This window comes from Galeopterus variegatus, unplaced genomic scaffold (genome assembly GCF_000696425.1).
Source record: "Galeopterus variegatus unplaced genomic scaffold, G_variegatus-3.0.2 Scaffold474, whole genome shotgun sequence".
Lineage (NCBI taxonomy): Eukaryota > Metazoa > Chordata > Mammalia > Dermoptera > Cynocephalidae > Galeopterus > Galeopterus variegatus.
In genome coordinates this window covers 151341-174288 of record NW_007726585.1, presented here as the reverse complement: position 1 = coordinate 174288, position 22948 = coordinate 151341, and the positions used below count along the sequence as shown (strand labels likewise).

At 35.2% G+C, this 22948-nt stretch overlaps 1 protein-coding gene across 5 annotated transcripts in view; it reads left to right on the top strand.

The window, feature by feature from the left end:
• Positions 1-22948, top strand: part of SHOC2 (soc-2 suppressor of clear homolog (C. elegans)) — an 89408-nt gene that overhangs the window by 37879 nt on the left and 28581 nt on the right. The gene's annotated exons all lie outside the window — the stretch shown is intronic.

Sequence of the window (22948 nt, the reverse complement as noted above, 5' to 3'; positions counted from 1 at the left end):
TAAAGGCAGTTGATTTCTGATTAAAACAAAGATTCATTTTAATATGTTGTTGCTTTGAGCATTGGTCTTATACTGGGTGGTAAAGGAAACTTTCTGATTTTAGACTGCAGGTTTTCAGGGATATGATATTTTGTGGGTGTTTTAAAATTTTGTTTAGCTTTGAAAAAGGTGTGGTCTAAATTTTAGGTATGATGTTCCATTACGTTTAACTCTAACTAGGTACTTAAAACCTGAATTTTAGTTTAATGAAATGTATTTAGAAAGTCCATGATTACTTTTCTCAATGTACTGTACTTACACAGTACGACTCACTCATGAGATATTAAAATATTTTCAAGAATTCTTGGGTGGAAACGCTCCATTCTGTGTTTTCAGATAGGAATGTGGTAGTTGAATGATTCAGTCAAAATTAGGCCTGCATGTATGGCTCATTGTAGGCTGTTGGCTGTTGGAATTATAGTCTGTTGGAGAAAGAAATACTCAATTTCTATATAGAAATATAAAATGTTATTTCCTGCCTTAGTTCTTGTTTTGTGTATGTGTTGTACTCAGTTCTAAAAGTTTAGCTTTAATTCATGATTCTCTCTTTAAGGATTTGTTTCCATAGTGATGTATCAAATTACCTGGGAATTAAGAACATACATTTCTTAAGCAAGGAATTATTTCACAGTATTTTAAACCTGGGACAAACCTTACTTCAGTTTGTTCTTGAGCATATAGATATAGCATTTTTGCTAAAAAGTGAATGTATTTTTTAATTGGCATGTTTTGTATAATTAAATGATTTATATTTGTGGCTACCTAATCTTTTGCCTTGGGGTGTTTGGTCCCAAAAGCTCCAAAGCTCCAAAGTCTCTTTAGGAAATGGGGAGCAACCTGAACTGGGATCCCGTGACAGGCGGCTCCTGTCCTTTCCAGCACAGACCTCGGGTCCTCTGTTGCTGCTCCTCAAAAGCTGCAAATTGGTCGCCCTGTGGGAGAGAGCAACACGAGGAACCGACTATTCTGCCATCTTGACACCTTCCTGTACTTTTATTTTATTTGTTTGTTTGTTTATTTAAAGTTTCAGAATTTTTTTGTTGTTTTTGATTATACATATTTATGGGGTACAGAGTTGACTATCAGTATTTGTGTACAGTATGTGATGATCAAATCAATATTATTAGCATATTCATCATAGCAAATCGTAATTACTCTTTGTGTTCCTTACCCAATTGCTCCCTAACCCCCCTCCCCCTCCCCCTTTCCCACCTCTAGTAACTAACTGTAGGTCTGTTCTCTCCGTCTGAAAGTTCAGTGTTTTATTGTGGTCTGTTTTTCTTTCATTCCTTCCTTCATTTCCTTTCTTCCTTCCTTCCCCCCTCTCGTTCCCCTCCCTCCCTCCCCTTCCCTACTTTCCCTACCTTCCCTACCTTCCCTTCTTCCCTTCTGTCCTCTCTCCCCTCTCTTTCCCTTCCCTTCCCTCTTCCCTTTTCTCTTTTCTCTCCTCCCCTCCCCTCCCCTACCACTTATGAGTGAGGACATGCAGTATTTCTCTTTGTGTGCCTGGGTTATTTCACTTAACATAATTTTCTCCAAGCTCATCCATGTTGCTGCAAATGTTTCATTCTTTTTTATGGCTGAATAGTATTCCATTGTGTATATATACTAGCCATCTGTCAATGGACATTTAGGTTGGTTCCAACTCCTGGCTATTGTAAATAGAGGTGTGATGAATGTGGGAGTGCAGGTATCCCTTCGACATGATGATTTCCATTCCTTTGGGTGTATCCCAGAAGTGGGGTTGCTGGATCATATGGTAGTTCAATCTGTAGTTGTTTGAGAACCTCCATACTGTTTTCCATAATGGCTGTACTAATTTACAGTTCTACCAACAGTGTAGAAGAGTTCTCTTTTCTCCACATCCTCATCAGCATTTGTTATTCTTGGTCTTTTTGATAGTAACCGGTCTAGCTGGGGTGAGATGATATCTCAGTGTAGTTTTCTTTTTTTCCTTTTTGTCTTTTTTCCTGACCGGCAACGGATTGCAACCCTCAGTGTCGCGCCCGCACCGGACCGGGACCGGCAACAAGATCGCAACCCTCGGTGTTGCTTCCGCACCTCGCTCAACCAGTGAGCGGCTCTAGCCAGTGAGGCAGCCGGTCTGTATGTGGGATCTGAACCCTCGGCGGGAGCGCCGCTCGCGCTTCCCAAGCGGCGCACTGTAGCAGTGCGCCACCGGGCCGGCCCCTCAGTGTAGTTTTGATATGCATTTCCCTGATGATTAGTGATGTTAACAGTTTTTCATGTACCTGTTGTCCATTTGTATGTCTTCCTTTGAAAAATTTCTGTTCAGCTCCTTTGCCCATTTTTTAATTGAATTATTTGTTTTTTTAGTGTGAAATTGTGTGAGATCTTTGATATTGACCCCTTGTTGGATGGATGTTTTTCAAATATTTTCTCCCATTCAGTAAGTTGTCTTTTCACTCTGATGATTGTTCCTTTGCTGTGCAGAAGCTTTTTGGTTTGATATAATCCCATTTATTTTTTCTTTTGTTGCTTGTGCTTTTGGGGTCTTATTCATAAAGTCTTTGCCCAATCCAGGGTCCTGAAGTGTTTTTCCTATGTTTTTTTCTAGGAGTTTTATAGTTTCAGGTCTTACACTTAAGTCTTTAATACATTTTCAGTCAATTTTGGTATATGGTGAGAGGAATAGGTCTAGTTTCATTTATCTACACAAGGATAACCAGTTTCCCCCCCACCATTTACTGAAGAGGCTGTTCTTTCCCCAATATATGTTCTTGGTGCCTTTGTCAAAGATCAGTTCGCTGTAAGTACCTGGGTTGATTTCTGGGTTCTCTATTCTGTTCCATTGGTCCATATGTCTGTTTTTATGCCAGGACCATGCTGTTTTGGTTACTATAGCTTTGTAGTATAGTTTGAAGTTTAGATAGTGTAATGCCACCAGTTTTATTTATTTATTTATTTTTTGCTCAGGAGTATTTTGGCTATTCTGGGTATTTTGTTGTTCCATATTAATTTTAGAATTGAACAATCAGGAAAGATAAAGAACTAAAGGGCATCCAAATTAGAGAAGACAAAGTCAATTTGTCACTGTTCATAGATGACATGACCCTATATATAGAAAAACCCATAACCTCTACCAAAAAACTCCTAGAGCTCATAAACAAATTTAGTAAAGTTGCGGGATACAAAATCAATACACAAAAATCAGTAGCATTCCTAACCAACAATGAGCAAGCAGAAAAAGAAATCAATAAAGCAAGCCCATTTACAGTAGCTACCAAAAGAATAAAATAACCCAGGAATAAAGTTAACAAAAGAGGTAAATGATCTCTACAATAAGAACTACAAAATTCTGCTGAAAGAAGTTAAAGAGGACACCAAAAGATGGAAAGACATTCCTTGTTCATAGATTGGAAGAATTAACATTGTGAAAATGTCCATACTACCCAAAGTGATCTACAGATTCAGTATAATCCCCATCAAAATACCAGTTACATTCTTCACAGAAATAGAAAAAACAATCCTAAAATTCATATGGATCTGTACTTTTTTTTTTTTTCCTTTTTTTGTCTTTTTTCGTGTCTGGCAACGGACCGCAACCCTCAGTGTCGCGCCCGTACCGGACCAGGACCGGCAACGGGATCGCAACCCTCGGTGCTGCGCCCGCCCCTCGCTCAGCCAGTGAGCGGGAACCGGTCTGTATGTGGGATCCGAACCCTCGGCGGGAGCGCTGCCACACTTCCAAGCGGCGCACTGTAGTAGTGCGCCACCGGGCCGGCCCTGGATCTGTACTTTTAAAGAGTAAGCTGTGTTATTTTGTGTGTAGCTTCAGTTGAAAGCCATTGCACTAGAGGGGGGTGGTTAATAGCTTAACTGAAATATAATACACATTCCATACAATCAGACATTTAAAGTATAAAATTCATTGGTTTTTAGTATGTTTAAGGAGTTGTGTAACCATCACAAACAATTTTAGAATATTTTCATTACCCAAAAGGAAGTTCTGTACCCTTAAGCAGTCACTCTTATTTTCTCCCAACTCTTTAGCCCTAGGCAAACATTAATCTATTTTCTATCTCTATAGATTTGTGATTCTGAAAATTTTATTTAGATGGTATCTTACGATATGTAGTCTTTTGTGACTGGTTTCTCTTAGTATAATTTTCAAGGCTTATCCAGGTTGTAGCATGTTTCAGTACTTCATTCCTTCCTATTGCTTAATACTGTTCCATTATATGAACATACCACATTTATTTATCCATTCCTCAGTTGTTTGGCATTTGGCTTGTTTTTACTTTTGACTATTATTAATACAGTTTACTATAAACATTTGTGTGCAAATTTTTGTGTGGACATTTGTTTTCATTTCTCTTGGGTATACACCTAGTAGTAGAATCGTTGAGTCATGTAGTAACTATTTTAACCTTTTGAAGAACTACCACAGGTTGAGCATCCCTAATCTGAAAATCCAAAATCCAAAATCCTTCAAAATTCGAACCGTTTTGAGCCTCAACATAATGCCACAAGTGGAAGATTCCACACCTCTGGTCCCTAGCATTTCAGAAGAGGGATACTCAACCTGTTAATAGTGATGACAAAGATGACATTAATACTGCAGAAAAAGTGCCTATATGGGCCGGCCCGGTGGCGCACTGCTACAGTGCACCGCTTGGGAGTGTGGTGGCGCTCCCGCCGAGGGTTCGGATCCCACATACAGAGCGGTTCCTGCTCACTGGCTGGGCGAGTTGTGGGCGCGACACCGAGGGTTGCGATCCCGTTGCTGGTCCCGGTCCGGTACGGGCGCGACACTGAGGGTTGCGATCCGTGGCTGGACACGAAAAAAAAGACAAAAAGAAAAAAAGAAAAAAAAAAAAAGTGCCTATAGATGACATGGTAAAAATGTGTGATAGGCTTATAGAGGGACTAAAGAAATATACATTTGTAACAGAACAAGAAATCATGTCAGTTTATAAAATCAGAGAGAGAGTTTCAAGACAAAAACTGTTAATGAGGGAGATGACTCTGGAGAAAATATTTTTATTTTATTCCAGCAGAACGCTTCTTCATCCCTAGAGGACCTAGTTCCTTGTCCCTCAACTACATCTGATGTTTCTTCTCACCTAAAAAAATATAAAATAAAATGCAGTGTACAGTAACCTTTTAACAGCATCATAGGTGGAGACTGAAAGCCTGCTGTTTGATGTTGCTGCTGTTTAACAGCTGATACAGGTATTCTGGTGATGCTACCATGCTGCTTAGTGACCCTGAACACATGCTTTTTTCACTGAACTAATGGTATGTCATGTTTTTTACTGTTATGTGCTTATGTGTGAATAAGTGTAAGAAAATGATTGCTTATCAGTAGCATATGAATTCAGAGCCAAGAATGATGGTGATGCCAAATGAATACAGATTGTCCACATGGATGGCTGAGTGACACCTTTGCTTTCTGATGGGTCAGTGTATACAAACTTTGTTTCAGGTACAAAATTATTTTAAAATATTGTATAAAATTACCTTCAGGCTGAGTGTGTAATGTGTATATGAAACATAAATGTATTTCGTGTTTAGACTTCGGTCACATCCCAAGATATCTCAGTATGTGTATGCACATATTCCAAAGTCCAGAAAACTCCCAAATCTGAAACACTTCTGGTCTCAAGCTTTCGGATAAGGGATACTCAACCTGTAGTTTTCCAAAGTGGCTGCAGCATTTTACATTCCTACCAGCAGTGTGTAAGGGTTCTAATTTTCCTGCATCTTCAACATCATTGTTATTAACTATCATTTTTATTTTAGCCATTTTATGTGTATGAATTGGTATCTCACTGTGGTTTTGATTTGCATTTCCATGATGGCTTATAGATTTGTTGTTAATTTAAAAAAAAATTAATTGTACATTTTTATGGAGTACGACTTGTTGTTTCCATGCATGCATATATTGTATAATGATCCAAACAGAGTGATTAACATATCTGTCATCTAAACATTTATCATTTCTTTGTTATTATAATATTCCAGATCCTTTTTTTTGTTTTGGCTATGTGAAATATACAATACACTATTATCAGCTATAGTCACCCTAGAGTACCAGAATTTATTCTTCCTGTCTAACTCTAATTTTGTAACTTTGTGTCCTTTTACCAACCTTTTCCTATCTCCTCTCCCCAGCCTCTGGTAACCACTATTCTACTCTCTAGTTCTTTTTTTTTTCTTTTCTCTTTTAAATTTATTTTTTCTTAATCGATTCTTGGTAACTTGTATATATTTATAGAGTAGAATATCATATTTGGGTACAATTATACAATGTGCAATGATCATATCGGGGTATTTAGACGAACCATCACTTTAAACATTTGTCACTTCTTTGTATTGGGAACATTCAAAATCCTCTCAACTAGCTGCTTGAAGTATACAGTGTTTTGTTGTTGACTGCAGTGTCCCATATTGCTGTGGAAGATCTTGTTCTTCCCATCTCTCTATAATTTTGTATCCATTGACCACCTTCTCCCCATCCTCCTATACGCCTTCCCTTACCAGTCTCTGGTACCACTAGTCTCTAGTCTCTTACTAGTCTCTCTTCTACTCTCTACTTCTATGAGATCAACTTTTTTAGCTTCCACATATGAGTGAGAGAATATGTGGTATTTCTCTTTCTGCACCTGGCTTATTTTATTTAACATAATTTTTCCAAGCTCATCCATGTTGTTGTGAGTGGCAGAATTTCATTCTTTTTTATGTCTCAGTAGTATTCCATGGTGTATATATACCATGTTTACTTTATTCAGGCATCTGTTGATGGACATGTAAGTTGGTTCCAAATCTTGGCTGTTGTGAAAAGAGCTGCAAAAAACATGGGAGTGCAAGTATCCCTCCGACATGTTGATTTCCTTTCCTTTGGATATATATCCAGTAGTGGGATTGCTAGATCATATGGTGGTTCTATTTGTAGTTGCTTGAGAAACCACAATACTGTTTTACATAATGGCTGTACTAATTTATATTCCCACCAACAACCTCCTTCTCCAAATCCTTGTCAGCATTTGTTGTTTTCTGGCCTTTTGATAATAGCCATTTCTCCTGTTGTTTGATGAGGCATGGACAAATAGTCATAAAATAAATGTCCTGTCTTTTCATTTGAGATAGACAGATTGAAACCTCAGTCATTGCTTTCTTTTAAAAAGCGGTGTTGCATTTATCCTCCCATTCCTTCTTTTCCCATTTTTAACCTTGAGTCAGACTCTTCACTCTATATCAAGATATTCAAGTTACCATGTTTTCAGAAGGAAAAGAGGGAATAATGATTTTTAAAAAATTTCTTCACTGATTGCTTCCTTTGAGTTTCCTGTTAAAAATATGCTTTTGTGTATTCTTCTTTTTTCCCAGGTGGATTGGTGGTTGGGTTCATCAGGTAGGAAGTTTGAATAATTAATCTGTTTAGAACTCTGGACAATGAAGTTTTAAAGGATTTTATTTTTCTGGGAAGAAAGTGGTTGCTCTTTGAAACTGGAGGTAAACTCCATCTTTGTCTCTTACTAATATTCATGCAATTTCTTTTTCTTGATTAAGTATGGGCTAATGTTGGATTTCTTCTCTTTCTTTAAAGTTTCTCCCTATTATTCTTTATAAAAACAGATAAGTTAGATGGAATATTTTAAAAAATCTATTATTCTTACATTGTATGATAAAATGCTACATATTTACACAGTGTACAATTTCATGTGGATCTAATTGTCAAAATAATCCTTTTTGCTTAGGGGAGTGATGTAATACATTAAAGTATGTGCTGTTTAAGAACCCAGATCATTTTTTCCCATTTAAAAAACAACTCTTATGGCATTCAGACGTGAAAAATTAGAATCAACAATTATTTTCCCCATTTGACCCAGGAACATTTATTGAAAATAAAATCAAGTTTATAATATTCTGCAATATTTTAGTGTTATATTTTGTAAGTCAAGTATTGTATGTAACCAGTATATGAGTGTAAATATAATCAATATCTATCTATATATAAAATCCCAATGAACAGAAGCTGAGTAAACTAAGAGATTTAGTTTAACTCCTTCTAATATGTAATTTTTCTGTGAATTCTTTAGACACTAAAAATGGTAGGTTTTGAATAAATTTAATTTATTCAATTTAATTTAATTTAAATTAAATTTATTTATGGCTTAAAGTAAATTTAATGAAGTCTAACACCATTACCTATTTTTATTATTTTAGTATTATATTTAGTATTAGAGTATTATAACTATTATTTGATAGTATTTTCAGTATTTTAGTATTAAAGCATTATAATCATATTTCAGTATTATTTTTAGTATTCAAATTGTAACCCTTAATCCCTAAAACTTTTGAAATTCTCCCAGCACTGCTAAGAGTGATAAAATCGCTTTCATGGTGCAGGTAACAGTATTAATTTGAGTATTTTGTATAAAGGCTAATGAGTAACTTACTTTAGCAAGAAAGGGAAATCGTAAAGGGAATTCATAGTTGTTAATAAATAACTCCTTTTGACTGGGAATCAGCAGGAAACCTTAGAGACCTGGAAATGAACTGTTAACTTAGTTTATTGTTATCAAATTGTCAGGTCTTCCACTAAACAACAAAAACCTTGAGAAGTTATCTTTATTGCTAAAGGAGGCAATAAGAGAACTCAGAAATAGCACTTGAGCCATTTTGGAAGGACTTGATAGGATCAAAGACATTGGACTTTCTGTACTGCTGAGATGTGGGGAAGAGGGCAGTCATTGTACCCTAAGACAGCATGTTACCCATTCGAAGGGATATAGTTGTCCGTATCACTGTTGTCCATGTCTTTTGGTTGCAGAAGCACTTGCTTTGAAGAGCCCCCGAAGTCTTCTTTACAATGAAGGAGAGAATTAAGCCTTTAAGACAAATTAAAATAATGTAATGGTATAAATTCTGACCTCTAAATCTGTTCAAATTTGTGTGACAAGTATTTCCAGCTCTTGTTAATTATATAGTTTTATGAATGTATTTTAGTAAGGTTTGATGTGATTTTGAAAAATATCCCTAAATGTTTAAGAGCAAGAGTTATTTTTAAAATATAAGCACTGTATATATATATAAGCATCCTTATGTTAAGTCAATTAATATTGTAGGGAAGTTCACAACCTATGAAACAAACCTAAATTATTCATTTACCAATCTTTGAGTGCCTACTAGATACTTTTTAGTAGGACCTTTTTATATATTGCTGAACTTAATCTACTAAAATGTTTAGGATTTTTGCAACTATATTCATCATGGATATTGATCTATAATTTTCTTTCCTTTTCCTTTTAATTTTTTTGTAATGGTTTGTATCAGGGTAATTCTGGCTTCATATCATAGAATGTGTTGGAACATGTTCTTTCCCCTTATATTCTAGAAGAGTTTGTATAGAATTAGTATTATTTCCTGTCTGAATGTTTAGCAGATTTCATCAGTTATGCAATCTGGGACCAGGCTGTTCTTTGTGGGCAAGTTTTAAATTGCTAATTCAGTTTATTTAATAGAGTTATTCAGTTTTTCTATTTTTTCTCTATCAAAGTTTTATAGTTTGAATCTGTCAAGGCATTTTGTCTATTTTATAGAATTTGTTGAATTTATTAGCTTAAATTTGTTCATAATATTTTTTATTATTCTTTTAATGTCTGTAATAGAGTGATGTCCCTTTTTTATTCCTAATATTAGTAATGCAGAAGTCTTCTCTCTTTGCTTGATCAGTCTGGCTAAAGGTGTATCAATTTTATTGATTTTTCTTTTTAACCTGCTTTTGGTTTACCACTTTTTTCTATGATTTTAATTTTTTTTATTTGTTTTCTTATTTTGTGTATTTCTTATTTTAGGTTTAATACGCTCTTTGATGTTAGGCCTTTATTCTCATTATATAAGAATGATAGCTATAAATGTCCCTCTCTCAGCAGCAGCACATGAAGTTTGATATGTTGTGTTCTTGTTATAATTCAGTTCAAAGTATTTTCTAAATATTCCTTGTTATTTCTTCAGTGATCCATGGATAATGTAGAAGTGAATTGTTCAGTTTCTAAGTATTTGAGAAAAGCTTTCAGATTTTTTTTTCTTTTGATTTATAAAATATGGTCTGTCTTGGTAAGGGTTCTAAATGTTGTTGAAAAGACTGTATTCTGCTGTTGTGTTTTTTTGGAGCATTGTATAAATATCAGGAAGGTCAAGTTGGTTGATAACGTTATTTATATCTTCTGTGCTCTTGTTGATTTCCTCTCTACTTTTTCATTTAATTATAGAGAAATGAGTGTTGAAACACACCTGTAACAGTGGATTTGTCTTTCTCCCATTAGTGTTATTAATGTTTCCTTCTTACATATGGAAACTTTGTTATGAGTTACATATATTTTTAGGATTATTATTTTTTTTTTCTGATGAGGTGACTTTTATCATTATACTATGTCTGTTTTTATTCCTGGTATTATTTTTTTCTAAATTCTTCTTTGATATAATAAAGCCACTCCATCTTCCTTGTTGACTGGTGCTTGCATTGTCTATCTTTTTCCATTCTTTTAGTTTTATCTCTTTGTGACTTTATATTTAAAATGGTTTCTTGTAGATAACATATAGTTAGGTCTTGTGTTTTTATGCTGCCTGACAGTTACCCATTCCTTTTTTCCCTTTCATGCCTCCTTTCGGATTGAATATTTTATTTTGAACAAATTTTAGACTTACACGAAAGTTGCAAAATCAGTACAGAAGGTTCCCATGTACCCTTCACCCAACTTCCCCTCATATTACCATCTCACATAACCATTGTATAATGATCAAAACCAAGAAATTAATATTGGTACACTACTCTTAAGTAAACTATAAATTTTATTGGATTTCATGGGTTTTTCCACTAATGTCTGCTTTCTGTTCCAGAATCCCACCTTACATTTAATAGTCATGTGTCCGTGGTCTCTTCCAATCTGTGACTGTGTGAAAGACTGAAAAATTTTCCTTTTCTTTCATGGCATTGATACTTTTGAAAAGTACTGCCCAGATTTTTTGCAGTATGTCATTCATTTTTGGTTTCTATGATTTTTTTATGTCTAGCTTCAGTTTATGTGTTATTGCCAGGAATACTGCAGTGGCAATTGTGGTGCCAAGTGACTTATATCAAAGGATACATAATGTTGATGTCTCATTACTGGTGATTTTTGATCTTGACCACTTGGTTAATATGATTTCTTCTGTGCTTCTAAAAAGTTAATATTTTTTTCTTTTCAATTAATAGTTATCTTGGGAGATGCTGGTTTTAGACTATGCAAAGTATCTTGTTTTTCCTTAATCTTACTAATTTTAGCATTCACTGGTGGATCTTCCCTGTAACAATCACTACTGTATCCTAATGGTGATTTTTTTAAAAAAAATTTCCTCATTCCATTTCTTTTGCATTTATTATTGGAATTCTTCCATAAGGAAAAGCTGTCCTTTCTCATTCATTCATTCATTTGTATCAGTCTGGATTTTTTTTTTTTTTTTCATTTTATGGATTATAAGCCAATATTTTTATACGTTTTATTGCTCAAGTTGTTCAAGCTTTACTTACTATGAATTATTTTAGGTTGGTTCCTGTGCTTTTTAACATGCTAGAATTCTTTTTGACTGTCTTTTAAAGAGATTTTAAAATGACCCCCAAGTAAGATCTTTTATATTTACCATTTCTGTTACTTTTTATTCTTTTGTATACCCAAATTTCTGTTTCATATCATTTTTCTTTTGCCCAAAGAACTCCCTTTAATATATATTTTAGTGCATATCTGCTCATAATGAATTCTCTCAGCTTTTTTTGTCTGGAAGCCTTTATTTTGCCTACATTTTTGAAAGGTATTTTTCTTGGTATAGAATCCTAGTTTGACAGTTTCTTTCCCCACCCCACCCCCACCACAAGTATTTTAAAGATATCTCTTAATTTTCTTCTGGCTTACCTAGTTTCTGGCAGGAGTTCTGCTGTTCTTATCTTGGAATTTATGAACCTCTTGTTTCTGTGGGTTTATGGTTTTCATCACAATTGAAAAAAATTTTGACTATTATTTTTTGTAACTTTTCTCTCTTTTTGGCCTCTTTTCTATTTTCTGGGTTTGTAACACCTATATAGACCTCTATATAGTGTCTTTTAGTTTATTGATTCTCTAGTTATGTGCATGTGTGTTTTAGATTGTTTCTATTGCTATTTTTCTATTGCTGTATATCATTTCTTCTACATCTACTGTTAATCCCATGCAATGAAATTTTCATATATTGTATTTTTCACCTCTTTACATTCTGTTTGGGTGTCATTTTTGTTCAAGTTTTCTTTTGACTTCTTGACCATAGGGAGCTCATTTTTAATAGTTTTTTTCAATATCTTTGTCTTCTAGTTCTATCATCTTTTATTTTGCTAAGGAATATTTTCTCCTGGTTGTGGGTCATATTTTCCTGCTTCTTTTCATGGCTGGTAATTTTTAATTGAATGTTAGCATTATAATTTTCACATTTTTGGGGTCTTAGATTTTGTATTCCTTTAAATAATGCTGGAGTTTGTTCTAGCATACAGTTAAGTTACTTTGAAGTCAGTTGGATTCTTTTGTGGCTTACTTTTAAGCTTTGTTATTATGGTTTCAGCAGCCTTAGATCTAATTTTGCCCCACTACTAAGGTGATACTTTTCTGAGAACATTCCTTGATGTACTGTATATTATGAGGTCTTTTCTGGCTGGTAGGAATTCAAATTATTCAGTGTCCTGTGACTGCTGGGGTTGTTTGGATTGCCATTTTTCTGCTGGTTGGCCTTTGGCAATTTGTTTTCACACATATGCAGATCCAAAATTTGGGCAAAGACTGAAAGGGACTTTTAGATTGCACAAATCTCTCTATTTGCTGCTCTCTTATCTCTCAAATTCTGCCAACCAAATTCTAGCCACTTTGGCCTTCCTAAACTCAGATCTTTTGCCACAACTCCGTGAAACTGTTGGCCTTTGTTCAGTATTCCTTCCCTGCTTTTTTGTGACCTGGAATCTGCCTCCAGTAAGCTGGGGCAAGGGCTTATATAGTTTTCCTGGGTTATCAGGGAACACAGTCATGTATAGTTGTCTACTGTTTACAAACCATTTTCTCATATTCTGTTCATTTTCTATTTGTATCATGGCCAGAAATGGAAGTCAGTCTAGTAATTCTTGATTGGGTAGTATAAATGGATGATATTGTAATGACTGTGGATTCTGTTATCATCCTCTGAAACGTGTTATTGAATTTTGTCCTGCTAGGCAGTTAAATTACTATAGAGTCACCTTTACCATGTAGCAACTTAGATTTATAATTATACAATGTATACAATTATTCATGAGGTAGGGTCATTAGGGGCTGTCCCCTCCTCCTTTCTGTTTCCCCTCCCATGCACTGAGTTTCAGTTCAAACATGCACATGCTTGTTTTTTCACACCATCCTTCCCCAGCACTCACATTTCCAACTTCCTTTCCCCATTTTATTTTTGTTTACAGCAGTTATCATGTGCTGACACTTTATTTCCAATTCCCCACTCCTGTGCACTATAGTGTATGGTTCATGAAAATGGAGACTTACTTTTGTTCACTGCTGAATCTCCACTAAGTGCACTATAAGTTTTTCTTTAATGAATAAGTGAATGAAGAACCTTGACTATGAGTGGCCTTGAAGATCCAAAAGAATGGCTCTTTAATGGTGAAATTTTATAAGCAGGCAATGAAGGACCTATTTGGAGCAAAGAACCCTCTCTAAGTCTCTCAAATCACATGTGGTCTTTTACTAATTTTAAGTTTGTAGTCTCCTTGTTTCTTCAGTGCCCAGTATTGTACTGGCAAAGAGAATGCACATAGTAAGAATTGTTTTATCTGAGTGAATGAATTAATGATCTTAATAGCAATAATTTATGTTCTGTTAAGTTTTAGAAACATAGTATATTCATGTTTGTATAATAATATTCCTTTGTTATTGGTTAAACCAAGCCCCATAGATATAGTTTTGTCATTTATTTTGTCAAATATTCATTAAGCTTCTAATCTGAACACAGCCATATGTAAAAATATTTTAATATAATTAATGAAGGTCAAATATTATTTTAAAATAAGATGTAATAATCCTCAGAAATTTGGAATTTGAACATTTTAATTACTGAAGTTTTCAAAGGGGAGAAAAAAATAAAACTTTTCTCCTCCTAAAATGGCTCTTCTTTTTGCATGCTGAACATTGCCTTTCTGTATTATATAATATCCCAGAAATGAAAAGGGGTGTAATAGTGTAATGTGGGAGACTATCTTTCTTGGAGAAATGGCAGGAAGAATCCCATTATGAGCCTAGTCAGTATTATCACCTTTGGGAAGAGGTATGTCCGGCATGCTTCATTGTCTGGATATAGGAGATTGTCACATGCTTACAAAGTTTTGCATACAGTCTGCAATCTTCGCCTCCTCTAAAGATAGGATAAAAGAAAAATAACAAATTTTGCAAAATGAAATTGGTTTGTACTTTAGAGAACTTACACAGAGGGGGAGAAACACATTTTACTTAACCATGTTGAAGATTATGCATCTAATGCAAATTTAAGAAATTCTTTTTTCTGTTTTTCTGTCATGGTTTGGATTAAGCCATGTCCAAAGTAAGGGCTTGGGCTAGAGCCTGTTTCTTAACTTTATATTGAAGTATATTTACAGAAAAGTGCGCATACCATAAAGTACAATGCAGTGATTGTTTGCAAACTGTCAGCATCCAAGTTAAAAAATAGAACATCAGGACCACCCAAGAAGCCCCTTTTTCTGTCATTATTCACATCAAAGGTAATCTACTATCCTGACTTCTGCAAATAAACATTAATTTCACTTATTTTTATATAAATGGAATCATAATGTATGTATGTTTCTGTGTCTTTTTCCACTTGGCATTATTAATCTGTATTGGTGTGTATAGTTAGAGATTGTTTATTTGCATTACTAAATAATATTCAATAGTGTGAATATACCACAATTTATCAATTCTGCTGTTGCTTAGTGGTTTCTAATTTGGGGCTAATATAAATACTGCTACTATGTTATAGTAATAAAAGTTTTTTGGTAAACATATGGACTCATTTCTATTTGAATATGTTATACCTAGCAATGAAATTGCTGAGCCTGTAATTTTTTGGCCTTCTTTCTTTCCCACATATTTCTTTTCCTTGGCAAACCTATATAGTTCATGCTCATCTTTTAAAGACTGGATTTCCCCAACCCACCCAGCCGGAATCTCGCTTTGCTGTTTATCCATCACTTTGTATATGTGTATGTACTATATACATTTATGTGTAAACTTAAGCCACCTGAGGCAGACTTATATTTTGTTTTGCTTTTTATAATATCTGGATAGTATATGGTGAAACAAATGTTTAAAAGTATTATATAACTGGAAAGAATATAGAAATAGTAAATGGTATAAAAATATTTTAACTGCTTAAATATTTAATATTTTATTTTTTGTTAACTATAACATAGGCTCTCAACCTGGTACAGTGTTGTCTGCTGCAGAATTATCATATGTTTAAAATTTTCAAATATTTTTTATTATTTGATATGAGCAAGGAAAGCTTGGGCAGTTATAAGAATTACTCTAAGGAAGAGAGATCTTAAAATACTTTTTTCACACTATAAAAATATTTTATTAATTGCATTAAACAGGAAATTTTGAATTGGTTTTGAAAATATCTCAAATTTTTAGGGAAACTATGTTTTTATAAATGATAAACTTTGACCTTGCTCAGGACTGCTGGCTGTGCTTGGCCCGACCCGCGGGATATTCAACGCAGACCCTGGAGGGGGGAGTGGGAATTGGATGGGACAAGAGACACGAGAAATTGAGACAAGACAGTATTCTGATCAAGTCTCGTTTATTGATTCTTAGGTTACATCTTATATAGGAGAAGGCAGGCATGCTGCAAAGGGTCTGGAATGTAAAGATATGATAATATCTTGAGGAGAGACAAAGACAGGACATTCAAAGTAAAGGTTGCCACCCAGAATGTTTATGGTTAAACAGTTTCTAGAGAAGGATAAAAGGTCACTTGCAAATTAACTTGCATAGCCAGGAGCAATCAGTTTCTGGCATAAAGATTGCTAGGCAGCTATCATGTAAAGCATGGCCATCGGAGCAGATTGTCACACAGGAGCGGTCTCACAAGAAGGGGTGTGGAGCTTCAGGCCCCCAACAATTAGAAAGACTCACAGAACTCACTGAAGCTTATTATATGAATGGTTATACTTATTACAGAGAAAGGATACATTAAACATCAGCCAACGGAAGAAACACAAAGGGCAGAATCTGGGAGGAAGCTCAAAGCAAAGTTTCCTTCATTCTCAAGATGCATTATCCTCCTTCCATAGACTAAGACAATACACACAGAGTATTTCCAATCTGAGAAGCTCACCAGTATCCAAAGTGTTTATTGAGGGCTTATTATATATGCATGATCAATTGACTTAGTGTCCGTAAGGTTCAAGGCACTCTCCAGAACCTCCTTCCCAGAGGTTGGACTAATAGCACGAGAACAGTTTTTCGTATAACTTCGTATAATGTATGCTATACGAAGTTATTACGCATGGCCATCTGAGCAGATTGTCAAGGAGAAGCGGTCTCACAAGAAGGGGTGTGGAGCTTCAGGCCCCCAACATAACTTCTCTGAAGTTATTGGACTGAAGAAAATCCAAAGTTCATAAGAGATATACAGGGGTTTGGGGGAAAATCTAAAAAACATTTCAAATTTAACTTAGAATAGTTTATAATTTTAATTATAAGTTGATCGTATCTCATAGAGTAATAGACTAACTTTTAAAATATGTTATTTTTGTGTTTTGATGCAGTTAAAAAAATTAAATTGTGTTTCCTGGGTTTTAAGCATTTTGAAAACCTTTACGAATTACCAGACTGAGAGAAAGACGTGTCAGTGTTCTTAGATGACACTGTTCTTAATGTGTTAGTACTAACATGATTTCCTGACTTAGCAGACAGTTGTAGTGCTGAAGGATAATTTTCTTGAGAGACTATATGGCTCAAAATAATTCAGTTATACGGTGACTTACACAAATCCAAAAGAGATTTAACTTACTAATTGACAAAATTTGAGTTTAGATGATTATATTCTGCTTTTTTTTTTTTTTTTCCTTTTTGTCTTTTTTCGTGACCGGCAACGGATCGCAACCCTCAGTGTCGCACCCGTATTGGACCGGGACCGGCAACGGGATCGCAACCCTCGGTGTTGTGCCCGCACCTCGCTCAGCCAGTGAGCGGCCGGTCTGTATGTGGGATCCGAACCCTCGGCGGGAGCACCGCCACGCTCCAAGCGGCGCACTGTAGCAGTGTGCCACCGGGCTGGCCCATATTCTGCTTTTTAAAAACACTTTTTAATTTTAGTATCAGATAGTAATAGGCAAGTTCTTGTACTAAGATGATGTTTCTGTGTACAGAGGTGTCAGACTGGTGTCCTGAGTACTGAAAAAAGCCCAACTGTGTTTGCTAACACAGTGTTTTGTTCTGCTTTAACCTATGAATTAGTTAACTAACATTTAAGAATTAGAAAATTTGATATGAAAATCCAAATTTTCTTTTCAAGCTTCTCTTGAAAAATGTGACGATTGGACATATTGAACTTTCATTCTAACAGGTCAGTGATTTTCAGCTGGGGACAATTTGGCAGTGTTTCAACAGAGGACATTTGACAATGTCTGGAGACAGACATTTTGATTGTCATGACTTGTGGTGATGGTGGGGGGAGATGCTATTGGTATCTAATGGGTAAAGGCCAGGGATATTGCTTATGCATGGAACAGCCTCCTACAACAAAGAATTATCTGGTCTAAAATGTTACAGTGCCAAGATTGGGAAGTCCTGCAGTGTAGCAATAATGTGAATTGAGTCACAGTTGCTCCTTAAGGACTAAAGTTAGTCATAATCTCTGTCAAATTTCCTTATTTATTTGCCTGTTTCCTGTTTACTTTGGATTTGTATACCTTCCTTTAGACTAGTGGAAGTTAGCGGGAAGTGAAACAACAATTATTATTTATCAGAAAAGGTGATGACAAAGACAAAGATAAAAAAATGTTTTATTCTGGCATGAAGAGTATTAGACTTCAAATTTTATTTTCTTCAGTTATCTTTATTTATTCTTTCAGTTAACATGGTGCTGTGTACTAAGCCATGTTCTAGACATGGAGGAGACAAGCAGGTGCATACACTTTAAGGATTGTTATGTTTTAGAGAATTGTCCCATTTATCAGTATGTAACGCTTTCTGTGTCCCTGATAATTTTCATTGCTTTGACGTCTACTTTGTCTGGAATTATAGCCATTGTAGCTTTCTTTTTATTGATGTTAGCATTGTATTTCTTTCTCCATTCCTTTACTTTTAATTTACCTGTGTTTGTATTTAAAGTAGATTTCTTGAAGGTGGCATAGGAGTATAGTTGGGTCTTATTTTTTTGTCCACTCTGACAATCTCTGTCTTCTAATTGGTGCACTATTAACTAAACTTGCCACTATTTTCTATTAGTCGAACTTGTTCTTTTTTTCTTTTTTTGGTCTTCCACTTTTTTTCCTGCTTCTCTGGTTTTAAGTGAGTGATGGAGTTTGGATGTGTTGTCCCCTGCAAAACTCATGTGGAAATTTGATCTCCAATGTGGCAGTGTTGGAAACTGATTGAGTCATGGGGGCGGATCCCTCATGAATGGATTAATGCTCTTCCTGGGGGCAGGGGGATTAATGAGTTCTCGCTCTATTAGTTCCCATGAGAGCTCGTTGCTTAAAAAGACCCTGGCACCTTCTCTCTCTCTCTTGCTTCCTCTCGCCATGTGATCTGCTTGTACCCGCCAGCTACCTGCCGCTTTCCACCATGAGTAGAAGCAGCCTGAGGCCCGTGCCAGATGCAGCTGTCCCAGAATCATAAGCCAAAAAAACCTCTTTTCCTTATAAATTACCCGGTCTCAGGTATTTCTGTTATAGCAACACAAACGGACTAAAACAGTGAGCATTTTATATTATTTCATTATCTCTCTCCTTAGCAGATCAGTATACTTCTTTTAATTTGTGTGTGTTTACCCTGGAGTTTGCAGTATACATTTACAACTAATATAAGTCTACTTTCAAATAAGACTATACCACTTCATAGGTAATGCAGATACCTTATAACATAATAATCCCATTTCTTCCCTCTTGACCCTTATGTCATTGTTGTCATTCATTTCATTTATCCTTAAGCTATAATCACTCCTTGTATAGTTGCTGTTAATACTGTGAACAAACTTATGTTAGATCAATTAAGAGTAAGATAAAAATTTTATCTTTATTTTTCTCTAATACTTGTCCTTTGTTTATGTAGATCCAAGTTTATAACATACTGTTTATCGTTTTCCTTCTTTCTGAAGAACTTTTAACATTTCTTGCAAGGCAGTTCTACTGGTGACAAGTTCCCTCAATTTTTGTTTTATCTGAGAGAGTCTTTATTTCTCCTTTACATTTGAAGGATAATTTATTGGAAAACAGATTTTTGGGTTGGTGTGTTTTTCCTCTCAACACTTGAAATAGTTCATTCCACTCTTTTTTTTGCATGGTTTCTGAAGAGAAGTCTGATGTAATTCTTATCCTTGTTCCTTTATAGGTAAGGTGTTTTTTTTCCTTTAGCTTCTTTCAAAAATTTGTTTTGATTTTCTGCAGCTTGAATATGATATGCCTAGGGTGAAACAGAAGGAGGTTTTTCTTTTGTCTTCAACCTGAGAACCTGGGGTGGGGCTCCTGGAGGTAAAACTCAAAGTGTGGGGGTCCTCTTAAAGATCCACCCCCAGCCATTTTTAGCTCTCAGGTATTTCACTCAGTCTTCAGCAACTAGTCAATTACCCTTTAAGTGTCCCTACCAGGCTCCAGCTGCTGCTTATACTCCAGGTAAGCACTAAATCTCTGTATTAGCATTTCTCTCTAGTTTTGGGGGTATAGGTTAGCCCTTTGTTCTCCACTCTCTGAAGGCTATAAGAAGAATTGTTGATCTTTAGTTTGTTCATCATTTTTCTTGTTATGAGGACAGGAATGATGACATCCAAGATGTTTACATGTCAGACTGGAAACCAGAAGTCAACTGTAAGGTTTTTTTTTTTTTTTTGTCTTCGTGACCGGTAAGGGGATCACAACCCTTGGTGTGGTGTCGTCCGCACTGTGCTCAGCCAGTGAGCACACCCGCCAGTCCTATATAGGATCCGAACCGGTGGTGGGAGCGTCGCTGCGCTCCCAGCGCCGCACTCTCCCGAGTGCGCCACAGGGTCGGCCCCAACTGTAAGTTTTTATGGAAGTCCTTTACCAAGTTGAGGTAACCCCCCTCTATTCCTAAATTGGTGAGAGTTTTTAACATGAATGTATCTTGAATTTTGTAAGATGCTTTCCTTGCATCAATCATCAAATGATTATACTCTCTTAGACTGTTGATATGGTGGATTACGTTGATTGATTTTCAGATATTAAACCAGACTTGCATATTCTGGAATTAATCCCATTTGGGTCATGATGTATAATTCTTTTTACATTGTTGGATTTAATTTTCTAATATTTTGTTGAGAATTTTTGTGTCTAAATTTTTGACATGTGTGTCTCATGGGAGACATTGGTCTATAGTTTTCTTTTTGCACTGTCTTTGGTTTTAACATCAAGGTAATTCTGGCCTCATAAAATGAGTTTGGAAGTATTCCCTCCTGTACTAGTTTTTGGAAGAGAATGCATAAAATTGGTGTTAATTCTTGTCTAAGCACTCAGTAAAAATCTCTAGTGAAGTAATCTGGGCCTGGGATTTCTTTTTTAGGGAACTCTTTAATTGCAAATAAAGTTTATTTAATGGTTATAGTACTATTCGGGTTTTCTGTTTCATCTTAGTTGAGTTTTGGTAGATTGTGGTTTTGGAGGAATTGCTCTATATCTTCTAAATTTTTAAATTTATGATTTATAATTATGAAGTTGTTTATAATATTTCCTTTTTACTTTTTTAAAGAGTGCAAGATGTGTATTCCCCTGTTTCATTGCTAATATTTGTAATGTGTGTCTTCTGTTCTACCTCTTGCTAGAGGGTTATCAATATTACTGATTTTCCCCCCAAAGAACCAGATGTAATTAACAACGAATTTTCTTTCCTGTTTTCAATTTTATTGATTTATATCCTTATTTTTATTTTTCTCTTTTCTTGAGATGGGAGCTTAAATTATTGATTTGAGTCTCTTCCTCTTTTCTAATGTAAAAATTAGTGCTCTAAATTTCCCTCTCAGCACTGGCTTAGCTGTGTCCCAGAAATCTTTTAAATTGTTACAAAATATGCATAACATAAAATTTGCCCTTTTAGTCATTTTTACACATAGAGTTCAGTGATATTAACTGCATTATTAACTATCACCACTGTCCGTCTCCATAACCTTTTCATCATCTGAAACTAAAACTCTGTACCCCTTAAATAATAACTTCCCATTCCTCCTTCTCCTTGGTACTGAGTAACCACTATCCTACTTTCTGTCTCTGAATTTGACTCATCTAGGTACCTCATAAATGTGGAATTATATAATTGTCCTTTTGTGTGTAGCTTATTTCACTTGGCATAATGTCTTCAAAGTTCATTCATATTTAGCATATATCAGAATTTCATTCCTTTTTAAGACTGATATTCTATTATATGTACATAGCACATTTTGTTTATCCATGCATTCATCAATGGACATTTGAGTTTTTTCCACTTTTTTGCTATTGTAAATAATGTTTCTCTGAACATTGGTGTACAAATATCTGTTTGAGTTCCTGCTTTTAGTTTTTTGGGGTATATAACTAGAAGTGGAATTACTAGATTATATGGTAATTCTATGTTTAATTTTTTGAGGAACAGCTCTACTGTGTTCCATAGCAGTTGCAGCATTTTACATTAGTACCAGCAATCCAATTTCTCCACATACTCACCAACACTTGTTTTCTGTTTTTTGTTAATAGCCATCCTAAGAGGTATGATGTGATCTCTCATTGTTCTGATTTGCCTTTCCCTAGTGATTAGTGATGTTGAGCATCTTTTCATGTATTTATTGGCCATTTGTATATCTTTGGAAAAATGTCTGTTGAAGCCTTTGTCTATTTTTTAATTGGTTTCCTTGGGGGTATTTTTGTGGTGATGTTTTATTGTAGGAATTCTTTATATATTCTGGACATTAATCCCTTATCAGATGATTTGCAAATATTATCTTCCATTGTATAGGTTGCCTTTTCGTTCTCTTGATAGTATCCTTTGATAAATAAAAGTTTTTAATTTTGATGAAATCCAATTTTTAAAATTCTGTTTATTTTCTCTTTTGTTGCCTGTGTTTGTAATATGTAGCTTAATAATGTGCCCCACACCCATTTTTTTTCAGAGTTCTGTATAGTTTATATGTCTTACTTTTTCAGTATCTCCATCCTTTGCCTTAAAAAACGATGATAAAAAGAAAGAGAGAAATCATGAGAGGAGTACTATACCTGTTACAAGTGAAAAGATTTTTTTTCCCCCAATTTAATTTATATTTATTTTTGTGGGGTATAGTGTGTTGTTTCAATACATGCATATACTGCACAGTGATTCACTTAGGGCAGACAGCATAGTTTTGTCCCCATTAGTTCACCCTTAATCTTAACCCCCACCCCCATCCCTCCCAGCTTCTGGTAACCATTATTCTACTCTCTCTTTCTGTTTTTAAACACACAAAGATTAACCTCCTTATTGCAAAAATAACTCTTAAAAATGAATTAGAAAAATCTAAGCAGAAATTTGGTGAAGGATGCGAACAGATAAGTCACACACCCCAAAGAAACTCATGTGGTAAATAGTACATTCTAAGATCTGGTTTCAGGTGGGGATGGGGCTGGCCCAACCCCTATCTCTGGACCCCCTGGTATGGAGCTAGC